Source organism: Sander lucioperca, chromosome 17 (assembly GCF_008315115.2).
Source record: "Sander lucioperca isolate FBNREF2018 chromosome 17, SLUC_FBN_1.2, whole genome shotgun sequence".
NCBI lineage: Eukaryota > Metazoa > Chordata > Actinopteri > Perciformes > Percidae > Sander > Sander lucioperca.
In genome coordinates this window covers 26156644-26174121 of record NC_050189.1, presented here as the reverse complement: position 1 = coordinate 26174121, position 17478 = coordinate 26156644, and the positions used below count along the sequence as shown (strand labels likewise).

Genomic DNA, 17478 nt, shown 5'->3' with positions numbered 1-17478 from the left:
GTTAGCCTAGCCAGGTACCAAGAGTGTAGCTATACCGTTAGCTAACGTTGTCACTCTCCACAATGCATTGAACAGTAACGTTCCACTACCGTTGTCAGTCTCAATCTATCAGTAGTAGCTAGGCTAACGTTATGAAAGGGGCTAGCTTTATTAGCTAGAGTAGCCTACCGAAAGTTATTACCTGTTCATCAGTAGCTGTTGGTGCATCTAGAAAGACGGATGGAACCGCATTCGTTGTCAGTGACTTGTGGTCCTTTATATTACGGGGTTTTTCAAAGTCGTCTGGTCTAAAATGATCACTACACATTTGCCAGTTGAGTAGGGTCTCTCCGCCGGTATCTTGATGTCCAAGCCAGCAGCTACTAGGTTTCTCGACTGGAGTGCGCTTCTCTGTTTACTTTATGGTGCAGTACTACTAACCGGAGCTAAGTAAAATTCCGCCGCTGCTGAGAAACTAGTCCCTCCAAATGTAATGCGATCATTGAGATGCAAGGGTAGTTTTATTTCTGACATTATTCTATCAACAGACATTTACATCGGTAGTCTGGCGTTATACTTTATTTGCCTACTGTGTACTGTGGAGTGTTTAAGACTGCTTTTAATTGCAGGCTAGCAGATACTGTTGACTTGCGCTAGCCTAGCACCAGCGAACTCTGCAACTGGAAGGACTGGATGAAAAGTGTTGAAAACGGTCTCCACTGATAAATAACACACTGGCTAACTTGGAAATGAGGTCCTATGTCCAAAATTCTGAACCACCCCTTTAACAGTCTATGGTTGAATGATATGAGTGGTCTTAGTGGCATTAAATGTTTAAATGAAACATTGACATCCTCCCTTTGTGGACACATATTGTCTGTGTAGCCACAGCATGATATAGCTCATTCCTCTTGTGCCACAGAGCGCCGCCATTGTCCAAAAACTATTAAAAACACATTAGGGAGTCACGCTGTTGTACTTGGTGACATGTCCCTTTATAAAGAAGGGCACTGTAGTTTATTATGAGTTGATCCCACATACATCCTGCTACTGCCGTACTGCTTTTGTGGCTGAGTGCCAAACTGACAAACTTTTGCTTTTGGGTCTTTTCATGGGATTTCTTAAAAAATAGAGAATATTGCTAGGTTTATCCAGGCGGCTATGTTATTCATTAATAACACACTTTAGTATTACATGCACAACCATTCACAGAATCCTCGGTTCACTTATAGAATTTACTCTCAGCAGGAGCTGTAATCGAAATCTGTGTGTGGGCGCGATGGATGTGTTGGCATCTGTATTCAGATTCAGATTCAGCTTCAGATAACTTTATTAGTCTCCAAGAGGGCAATTCAGTTTTACAGCCAACCCATCCATTAAGGGTTAAACTTAAAAAGTGCATTAAAAATTGCATTAGCACGCAATGTATATAATGTAATGTTATAAAATAATAAATTAAAATAAACAATAAATAGTACTGCAGCAGTCATACATCCCCCTGTATACAGATGCTTCTCTCTCTCCCATAACATCCACACATTTACACATGACCCAATCATTACACACACCCACACCTGCCCACCCACCCACACACACACACACACACACACACACACACACACACACACACACACACACACACACACACATTTTCACATTCACCTGCCAGTGACGGAACAGAGCAGCGGAGTGCAAGAACCAGTTTTGTTATAGTTATGTGTTTTCATTTAACAGTCTTATAGCAGAGGGAATGAATGAGTTGGCATAGCAGTTAGTTTTCCGTATTGGCACATAGTACCGCCGACCTGACTGCATGATAACAAATCCATTACTGTGTACATGATCTGGTTGGCACAGTATTCTGTCTGCTTTCTGGACAACTTGTGTTTTCCAGAGAGAACAGAGATCTTTTAACTGGGTACCAGTGATTTTTGAGCATACCTTAACAATGTGTCGCTCAAGCTCTTTTTGTCTTTCACGGATAGTCCATTAAACCAACATAAGAAAGAAAATGTTAATAGGCTCTCAATGAAGGCTTGATAAAATGTGCATAGAATTCTTTTACAGACCCCAAAAGAGTTAATCTTCCTCAGTAGGTATATTCTTTGGTTTGCTCGCTTAATAATGCTATCAGTGTTCTCACTGAATTTCAGTTATGAGTCAAACACTGTGCCAACATCTGTATGTCTGCACACGTGCTTATGTGTATTGCTATTTCATGCAAATTTTGTACCCATGTGTGTGTATTTGCAATTATGCATTTAGCTGGAATGCATTTGGATGTGCATGGTTGTGTGTGTGTTCTCTCAGCGAAGATAACAGTTTGGCTGGAATTGTTCTGTGTGCGTGCGTGCGTGCGTGCGTGCGTGCATGCGTGTGTGTGATGTCCCGTCCAATGTAAGACGCAAATGTATTTGGCTGGAATTGTTTAGTGTTAGCGTGTGCATGCTTGTGTGTGTGTGTGTGTGTGTGTGTGTGTGTGTGTTTGTGATGTCCCCTCGGGGTATGAATTAGCTTGCGGTGTAAAGGCCATGCTTCACGCTGAGACAGAACTCTGATCAACTGTGTCGAAAAGACGGATAATGTTAAACTTCTCCTCTCCCCTCTCTCATTATTTACATAGACTCCAGCCCTCCTCCTCCTCCCTTCCTCCCCTTTTCCCATCTCCACAGCTACCATCCCTCCCACCCCTCCTCTGTTCTTTCATCTCTCTATGTCCACTTTTCCAATGTTCTCACTGCCCTTTTTTCCCTCATCCATCCAAGACATCTGTCACTGTTATTTTTATTTTATTTTTTACATTTCATACAGTGTACAATTAATTGATTAATAAAAAAACAAAATTGATAATGTAAGCAATCTCTAGTTGCAGCCCTGAACTTTTACACTTTTACACTAGTTATTTTCTCTCCTCTGTCCCTACAATGATCTGCATTTATCAGTGCAGGGGTGATGCTGCTGGGAGTGCATGCTCCTTTGGTTCACATTTATCCTCTACACCCCCACAAACACACACTTACACACAGGCACAAACACACACTAATAGCCGCTGTCTAGCTCTCTGCCTTATTATCACTCTACTCCTGCTCACATCAGCTCATCTTCTCCCAGTCTCCAATTTTTTCTTTCTCAGTTCCACATCTTCCTCTCCCCCTCTCTGTCTTGTTGTTCTGCAAGCAAGAGAAAGAGGGGGGAGATGCTGCTAGCCAGAGAGAGAGAGAGAGAGAGTGAGGGAAAGAATGAGGGGGAGAGGGGGGGATAGAGAGAGGGAGAGAGAGGATAGACAGGGAGAGAGAGAGGGGGAGAAAGAGAGAGAGGTGGAGGAGGGGAGGGAGAGAGAGAGAGAGAGAGAGAGAGAGAGAGAGAGAGAGAGAGAGAGAGACACACACACACACACACACACACACACACACACACACACACTGGAGAGGACGCAAGAGCGAGCCAACGGGTGAAGTGCGCGTGCTCTGTCACCGCCGCTGCTGCTTCAGAGGAGAGAAGCCGTTTATTCAGCTGCTGAATGAGGGACGGAACGGAGGGACCTATGAACAGATAGAGGGATGAGTGAGTGAATGAGTGAGTGAATGAACGGATCCCAACCTGGGCTTCTTCCAGAGTACCGAGCCGGTGAGAAGACACAAACAACGTGTGTATTTTACTATTGTTATTAATTTGAATTGATTATGCATTTATTGTGATTGTTTTACTGTCGTGTTGCCCTACGTTAACCGTGTGTGTGACAGGAGACAATCGTTAAGTGTACACATAGCCTATGTGAAGCGCGAGGATTTTGCCAATCCTGTTAATTGCAGCGGGTGGTGCAATTTGCACAGATCGGTGCGTGCGTGCGTAAATAAGGAGCACGGAACCTGTCAGGGTGAGATCCGGCGAGGGTGAACGGGAGAGGAGAGAAAGTGATCGTATAGCTCAGGGAGAGATCGCGAAGGGATCAACCGGACAGCCATGCGTGCCCGGGGGTCTCTCTCAGGTGTGTGCGACACCGCGGAGCCCTGCCCTGGCCCTGTTCAGTATACCGCTCCAATTAAGCATTTAGCCAACGCACAGTCTCCACCAGAGAGGCTCGCGGGAGAACGGTGCGTGACATTCCCCCCAAAGCTACAGGGGTAGTCTATAACCCTGGAACCGCGCCGAGCGGGGCTGTGGAGCGCGCAGGCTGTAATGCCGCTGGCCGGGGAGGGAGAATGAAATTATAGGGTCAGGGATAGTGAACGCATCCGGGTCTGGAGGGACTGCGCACCCGGTCAGGGTGCACGAGAGGCTAGGCAATGGAAACAATTGAAGCCAAATAGGATATGTATGAGAATGTGATGCTGAAGAAGGAAATAACGGTGATTAACGATGATGATGATGAAATTGAAATGCACAATAGCAGTTAAATGAATTATTTCATACAGATTGAAGCCCTATTCTCTTTATAGAGATAATAATGATTATGTGTAAATGCTGATGATGGGTGTGCTTGGAGTTATGATGATGATGATGATGATGATGATGATGATGATGATGATGGTCATAATGAGGATGATGTTACTGGTCATGATGATGATGGTGGTGGTTAGAGTTTTGATGATGATGGTACTGGTTTTAAATGGTTTATTAAATTTTCATCCTTTTTATTTCTCGTGTACAGTCGTCCTACAATCGTTTACACTTGCACCTTCTTATTATACCGTTTGATTGATTGGTGGAAATGGGTGGTATGCAGGTGGTGATGAGGAGGAGGAGCAGAATGATGGTCAAGATACTTTTTTTGATAATAAGCAGCATTGTAATGGTGATGAGAATGATATTAACGTTAATGTTAACGATGCTGATGATAATGATGGCATATGTAAAAGGTTTAATGATGATGACGACAGTGGTAGTTTTAAAATAATAGGCTCATGGCAGCATGATGATCATGATGATTATTAGGCCTTTTTTTATCAAGGATAAATAATTAACATAAAGATATGTCACCCTCTCAATAATTCAAACACACAATCTGTCTAAGGAAATGTAGGCTATAGACTAATTTGCATATCTCAAACCATTTTTCAGCTTCCACCAGCAACAATAAGTCTTTGTGTTAAGCAGTTTTGGGCATTTACTAACTGCAAGAGCCAATGTGGGCCATGCAGGATGGTGATACATGAGGCAACATTTTGGACAATTCAGACACGCAATTTTCAGCAACAAGCAAAGGGTCAAAAATGTATTCCGATTTTTGCTTGCAGCAGGATTATATGATATATTGATTAAAGGAAAATAAAAAGACACATTTTTTGAGTTAAGTCTTGGTTTATAAGCCATGACACAGAAACAACTTTTACAAGACAAGATGAATCTTTGTTGATGATTCAGAGTAAATTTCCGTTAGCATCTGTTTGAATTTATAAAAAAAGACAACCCACTCATTTTATGTATGTATTTGTGCTTTGGGCCTCTCCGCCAGATTTTGTTCCATCCGTCCAGTAATTCATCCTGGATGAGCTGTGTCTGTAAATAAAGTCCAGAGAATCCAAGGGGTTTGGAAGTAACACCACACTCATTTATTCATTATTTTGTTAGACGCCTAATCCTGGAAATGCCAATATTGACATTGATTTGGTCAGGCTTTTACATTTATAGTTCGCAACTAGGTATGTGTGTGCTTTTGTGTATGCACATAATGCATGCTGCCTCCGTAACAGCTAAGTCTCTGTGTGTTTGTGCTGCTTTCAAAAATATCCAAGACTTACTCTCTTTCTGTCTGTCGCTTCCTTTCCAGTGACTGTATCCTCATTTAATCCATTAATGACTTAAACAACATACTGACTTCCCCACTGGTGAAGGTGGTAACCCACATGTTGGCCTCTATTCTTGTCCATGTTAATCTGTATAGCTGGCACCGGTCTCTGGTTATTTGTGCTGTTACGATTACTGACCCAATGGATCCCGCTACTGTCATCATAGTGTGTCTGGCCAATAGCTGGGAGGGACAGGAAAGTCCCTGTGGTCATAATCCTCTTCTCTCTTGTGTGTGTTTGTGTGTGTGTTACATGCTGTTAGGTACTCTCAGTGGGAGGGGTGTTTAGCCCTGGTGATAGATGACTTGTGTTCTGAATGGTATCAGGGGGAAGAGGATGTTGATAACGACTGGGAAGTAGAAATAGAAGAAGGACTCATTTAGCCAGGAGGCTTCTGTAAAGGTTACCAGAGGAGAAATGACAATAGCATATATGATAGTTTTAGGTGTTTTAATTGAATGATACATAACATTTAAATGTTTAAGATCTAACCTATTCTTTTTTTACGGTCCCCTTATGGCCTCCAGGCCTTAAACTGTTCCTGATGGATGGATTACTTTACTGATTCCAAAAGTCATAATTTTTACATTCAGATATTCAACTATTGTCAATTCAAATTTACTTTGACATTGTTGTTGCTCTAGCTAACAGGAGCTAAACGGCTAAATTGGATAGCAGTTGTTGAGCTAGCTTGATTAGGGGAGAGGCAGGAGGCACGTACAGTAATTGGCTGAAAGGTGACAAGGCGATGAACTACACTCTCGTATGTCATAAAATAAAAATGTCATAAGGAAAAATGCCATTATAAAATAAAAGCAGACTTTTGAAAAAGTTCATTTTGGAAAACAAAATCTATAATGAGTGATCATTGAACTTTTAGTTCTCATCTCAAACTTTCTGACTGACTCGCCAACTCAATTTTAATTGTATGTGTGTTTGAAAAGTGGCCTGAATCTAAATTTAAAAAAGTCCAATGCATCTCCTTCATCTGTTTAGACTGCCACTTTAATCAGGATGATTTCGAGAGGCATTTTAATCTTACTGCGACCTAGCTGTGAGTCCCTCCTCAAGGCTTTAAAAAGCATGGCATCCTGCCTACAGGTTGATTAATTAAATCCCTATAACAATAGAATGTGAGGACAGTGATATATCATAGTGTTCACCTCTTCTCTGGCTGTGGCACAAAGTCGTTGGCCTATCCTGTTTTATTTTATGCAGTGTTTGACATTCATGGAAAGTGCTCAATATGCTGCCAGCTCTGCCCACGCTCCACATCACACATTGGCACCTGTTGGACTAGACTCTACTCTGACTGAAAGCCAAGGGTTGTGCTTATACTACCAAACCCCAAACTTTACAGTCAGTGGAGCAATTTGTTAAATTCAGCCATAAAATTAGAAAATTACCTAAAGCCTGATATACCTGGAAACAGTGGAAACGCTTTATATAATAGAAAAGTTAAAAATGTGTTTAACACAATGTGACAGAGGGCCTTAAAATGGAAGATCAAAGTAATGCACCTCAATCAAGTATTAAAGAAAAGTATACTCTGCTGAAAAAAAAATCCATAATTACTTACACAGAGGGCTGGAACAATATAAATTTCAGATTTATTCTGAGTGTAACACCCTCTGAGTTAAAAAAAAAAAAAAAAAAAAAACAATAAAGATGAGTAGTGCCGACCTAATTTCTCTCCTGGGCCAAACAGGTTGGCCGGGCCTCTCACATCATTCATTCCACTTAGTTTCCAATCACTCCCAGTGCACGTCTCAGGGATTCATTTGACACGTTTACTGCCAAATGGCGCGATTTCTAAGCTGGGCGGCAGTTTCTGATGTACCAACAGTGATCTCACTTGCACGGCAGACTGATTTGGCCCTCACATTTGTGTACCTCACTTAGTCCTTCAGAGGTAAAGCTTCAAATGATGAACTAATTCATTAGTAGCCTGTAGCAATGAATGCTGCATGCACAATTTTTACTTAGTCCTCATATTGACCAAACCAGAGAAGACAGTGGGATCTTGCAGTATTACTCCTCTCTCAGTTTGTAGTTGTGTTAAATCTGGGCTGCCTTGTATGGAAAACAAATAATTACAATTAATTATTTTGGTCAATATTGAAATCCCCATTATTAAATATGATTACTCATTGACTATCATCACTGTCACCCCACCAGATGATGTTTAAAGATAAGCTGGCTTATTGATATGCAGAGATGCTCGCCCAGCTGCTGCTGCTAAGAATAGAAAGCTCCAAGGTGGACTAGAGCCATTTGTTTTATGAATAACCTCAGCCTATCTCACACACACACACACACACACACACACACACACACACACACACACACACACACACACACACACCTGAACTGGCAGCAGCGTGTGTGAGTGATAGTAACTGTGTCTGTCGCTGTCTGTGTGATCCGTATGTGATGATTCACAGGGCAAACTGTCCCGGAGATGTTATTGTTGTCAGCGATGTTGTCGTTGTTGCCTTAAATTACTGTATTTTTTGGGGATGGCTTGATGCTTGGCAGCATGAGACAGTGCTAAGTGGAGAAAAGTGAATAAGGTGGTTATGATTTCTGAAAGATAGAGGAAGAAAAAAAAAAAGCAGCTTTTGTCCTTTTCTCAGTCGCTCTCGGAGGCCATATTCAGCACAATCTGCTCTTTTGAATTCATGAATGGGATGCATGATGTGAAATGGACAATCACAGACCTATCCAATCAACTGTGAAAATGGGCCCTGATGAAGAATGCGTTGACCTTTTTAAAGCTTTTCTGAGGGGACAGGCTTGAATAGGCATCCTGTGAAGTGAACAGTTTGTAGAAGGCATTGTGTGTTCCTTTTTTAAGGAGGGTTCTAAAGCATTGAAGTAGAATTGAGGTGAGCGTGAGCCTTTTTGAAGAAGCTACTGGTTGTCGAACAGATGAAGAACTTGTTTCTGACGCAGAGATCTATATTTTCTCTCTCTGTTTGTGACTCCCTCTACCTCTTTCTCTCCCTTCTCTGCCCTGTTATTTTTGGTTCTCTTTCCCTCTCAACCCTGTTTGTACAGCGTTCACTCTTTAATTTCATTTTCTCCTTTCTCTCTCTTTGTCCCTCTCTGCCTCTCTCTTTTTCTACCTCTTTCTGTATGTTACGGGATTTCTACCATGTGTATGTTTAGTGGGTTTGAACTGTTATTTACCACACTTCCTGCAACGCATTCCATTACCACCAGTACATACAATATGTAAAATGAAACTTAACAGATAAACTATTTGGCAACTCCCTGTTAAAACCTTTTTTTAGTTAAGTGTTCAAATTCTACATTACAACACATTTACTCCCAGAAAAATGTACTAGCAACAAGTGTTAACCTGTACCCTTTAAAATAAAAGTCCACCTAGGATTTTTCAGGAGATATATATAATGTCCTATTCATAAATAGCACCACAACATGCACGCTACTGCTACATGTTTGTGTGTGTCTGTTGCATACTGAAACAAAGGCACAGGAGTCCATCTTCATTACTGCTAATCACGACAACCTTGAAATGCTGTTATCACGGTACTTTTCAACTTTATAGATGCAGCACTTTCTTCCAATTAGTTTTCATGCTAAAATGGTAGCCTACAGTCTAGCAGTGTTGCAAAATATCTTAAAAAAATCTAATAAGGTGAGTGCAAAATCTGCAAATGAAAACTATGGCTTAATCAGACTATGCAAATCAATGCAGGCCTCCGCCGTCAAATTAGAGTGCAGAGCAGCATTAAATGGGTGGAGCATCAAGTGCATGAGACAGCCCCAACATTACAACTAAACATCCATACAATGCTCCCGTACCCCAAACCGCCAAAAACGGCACTATGTTGTGTATTATTTTCTGCCCCACTGCATGCAGTAATAACCTCATATAGCCACTCACACATACTATTATGAGAAGGTCCTGAAAAAAAGGATGATCAGATGTATATATTTTATTTGTTTTTTTTTAGCCACTTAGGGACAGCAGAACCAGCTGTAAACACAACATTATATAAACTTGATATGGTTTAACTGTTGGCAAATAATAACAACAATTACATATTTACACATCCAGCAGACACAGAACGATATTAGCATTTATTTGGAGTCGAGCTTTTGCCCACCCGATGAACATCCGCTCTCCTTTTAGCTCTGCTTTTTGGAATATGTGACTCTTTAGCTGCAGAAATGCTCCAATGTATTCACCAGCTAGTCGCTAACTTTAACTCAGTTTAATTATATTATAAATAGTCATTTGACGCATTGTTAATATATAAACATTTATTATTGCAGCAGCTTTAAATCAAATCAAATGCAGATATGGCGAGAAATCACGGTTTTCCTGAGGGGGGGGGGAAGAGTCCCAGCATTGGTCTGTGATTTATTATGACAGTAGAATGAGAATAGTTATATATTTTATTGTATATATTGTCCCCCCTGTTTTACTGTCACTTTCATTTCCTTCCCCCTCTTTCCACCTTGCTCTTTTGTTTCCCTCCTGTACAGTCGCTCCCACTCCCACATCTTTTTTTTTCTGATTACCTCCACTCTCGTCTTTATTACTCCTGTCTGTCCTTCTCTATCAGTCTCTCTCTCGTTCTATCACCTCATATCCCCAAATCCCCCTCTCTCTCTGGCTTTCTTCTCCTCCCCTCCCCTCTGTTTCCCAACGCACGCCATTACTCTCCATGGCCTCCTCACCTGGAGCCCTCTTCGGTCTGTCACTCCGCTCCTGGCTTGGTTACTACCTTTATCCTCTCTGCTTCACCCCTCTTCTGTCTTCTCTCTGTCCAATTTCCACCATCACTCCCATATGTCCTTATTACTGTCTCTTCCTGCCCAGCTCAACATCCTTTCAATCATTAGAGATCTTACCCTGTCCTGCCCTGTATCCTACATTACATTTCCTAATTTACTTTATCTTTATCTATCATTTAGTTCTCGTCCTTTCTGTCCTTGCTGTTTCTATCCTTCTCTTGCACAGTTATCTGTCACAGCAGCATAAACCCAAACCTAGCTTATATAATCTCATAAGAGTCCACACACACATACCAGCTGTCCAGCCACGTTGCATGCATGGCTGCGGGGAGTTTCGGCATGCAATGTTTGTGTGACGGTGTGTTCACGAGTGCACGCACGTGTGACTGTGAAATCTTTCAAGTGTCGGGTTTATTGGAGTGGGTGGTTTGTCTGTTTGTGTGTGTGTGTGTGTGTGTGTGTGTGTGTGTGTGTGTGTGTGTGTGTGTGTGTGTGTGTGTGTGTGTGTATGTTTGTGTGTGTGTGTGTGGAGGAAGGATGGTAGTGTCTGGTGGTTTTCTGATTGGTTTAAAGAAGGGATGAGGATCAGAAGCGATTAAAACAATACAAATATAATGAAGCAGGAGTGGACGACAGGCGCTCCTAAATAACCATAATCCACTCTGTTGTCATGCTATCACAGTCTCCCAACTACTCTTTTGCTCACATAGCACATCTCCAGCTTTTTCAAACACGCACACACCATTGCTGTGCAAATTACCTTTCACCGCATTTTCTCTTTATATTCACTTTCTCCCCAGTTCCCCATGTTTCCATGGTTTGTCTTTTTGTTTGTGAAAGTTTGGTGTACTCTCAGATCTCAGTGCGGCCGTTTTCAAAAGGGTACGGGTGCCAGCATGAATCTGAACATAAAACCATTTTAATCTTTTCTTTTACTACCCGAAAATAATGCCCTCTTTTGAAAAATACATTTTGGCCATGGAGCGTTTTCACTGCCTCTCTGCGCTGCTCCAGTGAAATAAAGAAAGGGCAGCATGGGGTTTTTTATCACACGGGAAAGCTTTGTGCTAATGAAAGACTCGGTTTCCATTTAACTTCATTAGTTTCCCCGCAGCTCTGTTGCTCCCATTTTCTGAACACAAACAAATCAAACGTGCTCGTGTTATCCATCTGCTCTGTTATCAAACTGTACTGCTTCTTTGCATTGCTCACAGCCCCACACACACACTCACACAGTTTGACACACCTCCTTTTTTGAAGCTTCATTCGAAGATGCAGTGCTTTCTCATCACCACAGTGGTATTTCATTTTGAAATAAAAGAAATGAATGGGAATTCGCGATTCAAGCTTTACCGATTCAAAATCGATTCATAGAATTCCAAAAATTAATTAATATTTTTTAATAAAAAAAAAAAGAAGTACTTTTTAAAAAAAAAAAATTTATTGTATGTCTACTGCAATCACATGGGAAAAGTAACTACATTTACCTACTGTGAATCGTTTTTTGAATCGAGAATCATTTTTGAATCGAATCTTGAGCCTAAAAATCGATATCGAATCGTGACATTTTCTGAATCGTGCACCCCTACTGTCTTGACACATCTCCCTTGCAGTGTAGCAGTTGCATTTTATCCAGATGCCCCGTTCTTGCAAAAAACCTCCCCTTTCCATACCACTGCAGTTGTCCCAAGACGTTGCAGACACACTGAGCCATAAACAAGTTGACTTGAGTAAATCCACAGTTTGTGAAGCTTTATACATAAAGTGATAGCAGGTCCTCTCAAATCTGCATTTCTCATTGGTTTGCTCTTACAACTGCATGTCACTCGGAGTAAACGCCACAGCTACAGCAAGTGGCCGTGACATCGAAATGGAGAGAAGCTTTGGGTGGAGGTGTAAAGGCGACCAGGGTGAGTGTAGAGCAAACTCTCAAAGACTAAGGTTTCCTCAGGACAGCTGGTGGTCTCTGTGTGTGTGTGTGTGTGTGTGTGTGTGTGTGTGTGTGTGTGTGTGTGTGTGTGTGTGTGTGCTTGTTTGTTTTAGAAGCAGATAGTGCTTTTATGTATAGGGCTAAGTATGTGTAGAAAGTCACATGTGGGTTCAAACACTGTGATGACTTTTAGTTGTGAACTTAATGTGGGTGCATGTGTCATCAGGGCTCAGCAGCAGAGAAATAACACTTATATGAACAGCCTGCACAGATTTGTGTGTGTGTGTGTGTGTGTGTGTGTGTGTGTGTGTGTGTGTGTGTGTGTGTGTGTGTGTGTGTGTGTGTGTGTGTGTGTGTGTCACCAAGTCACTGTAGCAAAAAGAAATCCATACGAGTGAAGGAACACTAGAACAGCCTGCATGGAAGCATGGTGTGCGAGAATGCTAAGTTTAAATGTTCATTCTTAATGTTCATATTCATTTATTTATGCATGATAACCGTGTGTGTGTGTGAGTGTGTGTGTGTGTGTGTGTGTGTGTGTGTGTGTGTGTGTGTGTGTGTGTGTGTGTGTGTGTGTGTGTGTGAGAGAGAGTGCGCTTTAGCAAGCTAGCTCCCTCAGGCTGTCTGCTATCCTCTCTGTGTGTGACATTAGCAAGGGACGGAAGTCTGAGCACCGTGCTGCCAGTACCACTCAACATCACACACACACACACACACACACACACACACACACACATACATACACACAAAAACAAACAAACGGAGGCCGGCAGCAGATACTGGATATGAACATCTGCAATATGACTTACGCTCGAGGAGAGCAGAGTGCGTGCGTGTGTGTGCATTAAAAACAAACAGTTCCATGACTTCCTATCCATAGAAAGCTGGAAGAAGATTATGCCGATTGGTAGTTGCATAACCCCATACGTGTAATATGCATTATGAGATTTCATACAATACATTATGGGGATTATCTAAAGCCACAGTTCCAGAGCTGTCAAACTGCCAGTGCCAGTTGAAAGCAGGCTTCCACTATCACAGCATGCAGTCCACAGCTGCATGGATTCTATCATACAGTTTCTATTTAGTTTGTAGCTCATTAGGAATCCCAAAACACCTGGACACTATGTTACATTAGATATATTACTGTAGGCATGCACGGAGAGCGCACACAACTTCACATGACAGACTGCATGTATATATCACATTGCATTAAAATTGCTGGACACCCACCAGCCAATCAGAATTGAGTATCATTCCATCATGTCATGGTATGATTCGTGATAAAGTACATACGGTAGCAACTGATGCTGGATTTATTTGAAAAAAGTAGATCTAATATAGACTGGGGCCAGGTGGCGACACCAAAACTCTGCCAGATTATGAAGGATTTCATATTAAAGTGTGGATACATGGCAAAAGGTCCGACATTTCATTAAAACATTACAAAACCACCAAACCGGCATTTTGTCTTTGAACATGCATATAGTGTCAAAATCTAGGGAATTATTAACCTGTAGTATGTGACATTATGAATCTACACTCAGTTGCTATTTTTTTTTCGTACACCAAGCTCATGCAATTTAATATAGCCGTTATAAGACCGGTGATTATTTTATGGCCATTTTAAATATGCTGAAGGTCCCCAGAGTGAACCACTCACTCTTGTTACTCAGAGAAATGGGGTTATGCAAGTAACCAAACGTTTGGTGCCTCCTTTTAATTAATAAAGCATTTTTTCAAACGCTTCTTAAATCTTACCAGCCCGCTAAAGTACTGACATTATGAATTTCCGACACATGCCCACACAACGTGTACTCCACTTTAGGAAATCCCTCGGTATACTCCCTGAAAACTTTGTTTTAAATCTCAAGTATTTCTAGATAAAATTATTAAATATTCATACAGATAATCAATACGCATTCCACGTCAAAATTGTCAGGTCGGAACCGATTGCTACAAAATGCTAAATTAAGGTTTCAGTGCCGACAGATGTTTCTAATACATTGTCCACCCCATTTATATCAATGTTTCAAACAACTCTGTACAGTATATAACTGAGTGTATGTAATGTAGTTCTATATACCAAATTGAATGTAAGTTTGACTTTGCTAATACTTTTTGTTTGTGCCAGTTTAAGTGTTGATACTGCTCTGGGATCATCATTCACACACTCTCAGAGAGTCCTTCCATTCAGTTATTTTTCCCTCTGATCATGTCTTTATAAAGGCAGGGTAGTTATTAACCTCCATCCCAAGGGCCATGTTCATTAAGTTCATTCTCTAATGTAGGCCTAATCTTGAGGTAGAATGAAACATTCATACACACTTCACCATATATCTGTCTGCTGATACTCCACCAAACCTCTCTGGCCTTTACAGCCTAAAGCGCCCACCGACACTTTTCTCATTTCCTCCTCTGTATTTTATTGCCATTACTCTTTTTCTCTTATCGTCTGCTCCGTTCTTTTCCATCCTCTCTTGTGAAATCGTCCTCCCTCTTCATTGCTCTGCCCCTCTCCTCTGCCATTACCAGCATGACAATCTGTTGCTTGCTTGGATCTCAATCGCAGCTTCAAACATGCTTTTACACGGATCAAAGTAGATATTAAGCACACACACACACACACACACACACACACACACACACACGCACGCACGCACACGCACGCACGCACACACACACACACACACACACACACACACACACACACACACACACACACACACACACACACACATACACACACACACACACACACACACATGCATGCATCTCCACACCCTCACAATGAGCCCGTTGCCAATTACTGGCTTCAAAGACTACAAGTAAATGTTGGGCAGTGTGTTATCTCTGAAATTTCACATGCACACCCCACGCTCAAATAACCCATTTATGTGTGTTTTAAATGAAAAATGTATGAGAGTGAAAGTAGGAGCATTAGAACAAACCCGCGTGTGGTTTTTGTTGCTTGAAAGAACATAAAAGTGTGTGTGCAGTTGAGTGTGTGATTGCCTGCGTAATGAATGCTTGTTATTCTCAGATCAGCTGGTTAAGAAGGATGTCTTGTGATGAATCGAGCGCTTCAGAAGCTCTTTCATGCCTGCCTCAGTTAGGTCACGTGGACCTCTGGATCTGCAGATTGATTGACCAGCCTTAATTTGACTCATTTGTAGAAGCAAGAAATCCCTAATGGAACTTTGGAAATGCACATGCGCATACAGTATGTTTTAGGGATGTGACAAATTGTGTTGGGCAGCTCTTTACCTGTGTGAATGGTGGGCCAGTCATCAATAACACCTGTATTTGTTGTTGTTAACTCTATCTTTCACATTCTTTTAAATGTTTACGTAGTTATTGCACTTACGTTTTTATTTACCTCTGGGTTTAAATTGCAGAAAAATTTAGCAGAGCGCTAAACCAGAAGCTCGGCCAGCGGAGGTCTCTAGTGCGCCTGCGCTCATAAGAATGAAAGGGGCTCCGCCTCAAACGCTGTATTCAGTTCTTATATTACATCCATGCTTTAAGGTTTTAGATTGACAGCTTTTGGGAAGCCATTATTTACAGTTCATTTCAGCGTGGTATGGAAATCACTTGCTTGCCATAATCTCTTAAAGGGCTACGTTGGAAATGCAGTTGCCAACAATGACTAAAAAGTGCTTGCTGGTTTGCTCAAGGACACACATTTCTGCCGTCTGCTACAAAAATGCAGTTTCCTCTCAAATCTCAAAAATTGAGTAGCACTTGAATCCAAAGGAATCTTTCTGAAAACTGCCCTGGCTCGCCCCTCAATGATCGTATTGATATCTACCAAGAAGAAAAATGTTACCAAACATTCACTGATGGATTACTTATCTCAAGCAAGTTTCTTTGAGCTGACTTTTATTGCGCGTAGTGTAGTTAATGGAAAACAATGGATGCCTGTGAGATAGAAAGTCGATCTAAAATCTCCACACAACACAAATCACCAGCATCATCACTGTGGTTCTGGAACAAGACTTAACATGAGGGAAGTTGATGCTGACTGTTTCTCACAGTTATGCATGAGAGCTGACGAGTACAACTGCAGTCCTCCAGAGCATTATATTCCTTGCTCAAAGGCACCGCAACTCTAGTCACATTTTACAAAGCCAGTCATTAGATTTAAACTGGCAACCCTGCATTCACATGCCCACACATAGTCCTCTAAGGGACCGTTCGGTATTTATGGAATGGACCACCGGAGGAAAATAGGGGAGGGTCATGTCTTTTTATTCTTTGTTGAGGGGAGGGTCACCCAACATTTTTTAGTCTGTCACCCAACTTTTGTATTCATGAAAAGAGCAACATTTCAAAGTGGCTTGTTTGGTGCATATTTATCCATGTAGCTCTCAGTCTCGGCCCCCTAGCAGATGGGTCTGACCGCATACGCGGAGATGGCTTGGGGGGGCAGGAGGAGCACTGCCCACCTGGTGGCTAAAACGGGTAATTGCATTGTTTAAAAAATGAGTGGAATAATTATGTCTGGCATGACCAGATATTTTATAAATATTTTAAATAACACAAAACAACTAAATGGTGGTAGGTAATACATCAGATTTTATATACTGCTTTAGTAAAAAAAAAATATTACCTGGCTGACGATGGAGCAGCAGGACGCAAAAAACGAAACTTACTGTTGCACTAGTCTGGACATCTTGCCGTGCCAACCTTGCAATAAAGGTTTCCTAAATGCCATGTATATAAATGTGATGTCAGCTTACTAATTGATTGCGGGTTTTGTGTAGATTTGGACTTGTATACGTTTATTCCACTTTGTTTAAACGGCGAAGTGGAGAGGCCTCGTTCACCTGTTTGGAGCTGGCTGGTGAATGTGACGCTCGTATCGGCCTTGCTGGATACACCGTGACTCTATTTGTGGATCTACTGATCGCTGTAGATTACTTTTTTTCCGTGTCATTGGATTACGGCAAAATACGGATCTTTTTTCTCAAGGAGTCTTAACGTTTTATGGTGTGACTGCGCTTGGTT

The 17478-nt window shown here is 41.6% G+C and overlaps 1 protein-coding gene across 1 annotated transcript in view; it reads left to right on the top strand.

Annotated features, from left to right (window-relative positions):
• The first annotated feature begins 3401 nt into the window (after window positions 1-3401).
• The window catches only part of slc8a4b (solute carrier family 8 member 4b), a 101661-nt gene continuing 87584 nt past the window's right edge, over window positions 3402-17478 (top strand). Inside the window, exon 1 of the mRNA XM_031285041.2 lies at window positions 3402-3625. The gene's annotated coding sequence lies outside the window, so the exon portion shown is untranslated. The remainder of the gene's footprint in view (window positions 3626-17478) is intronic.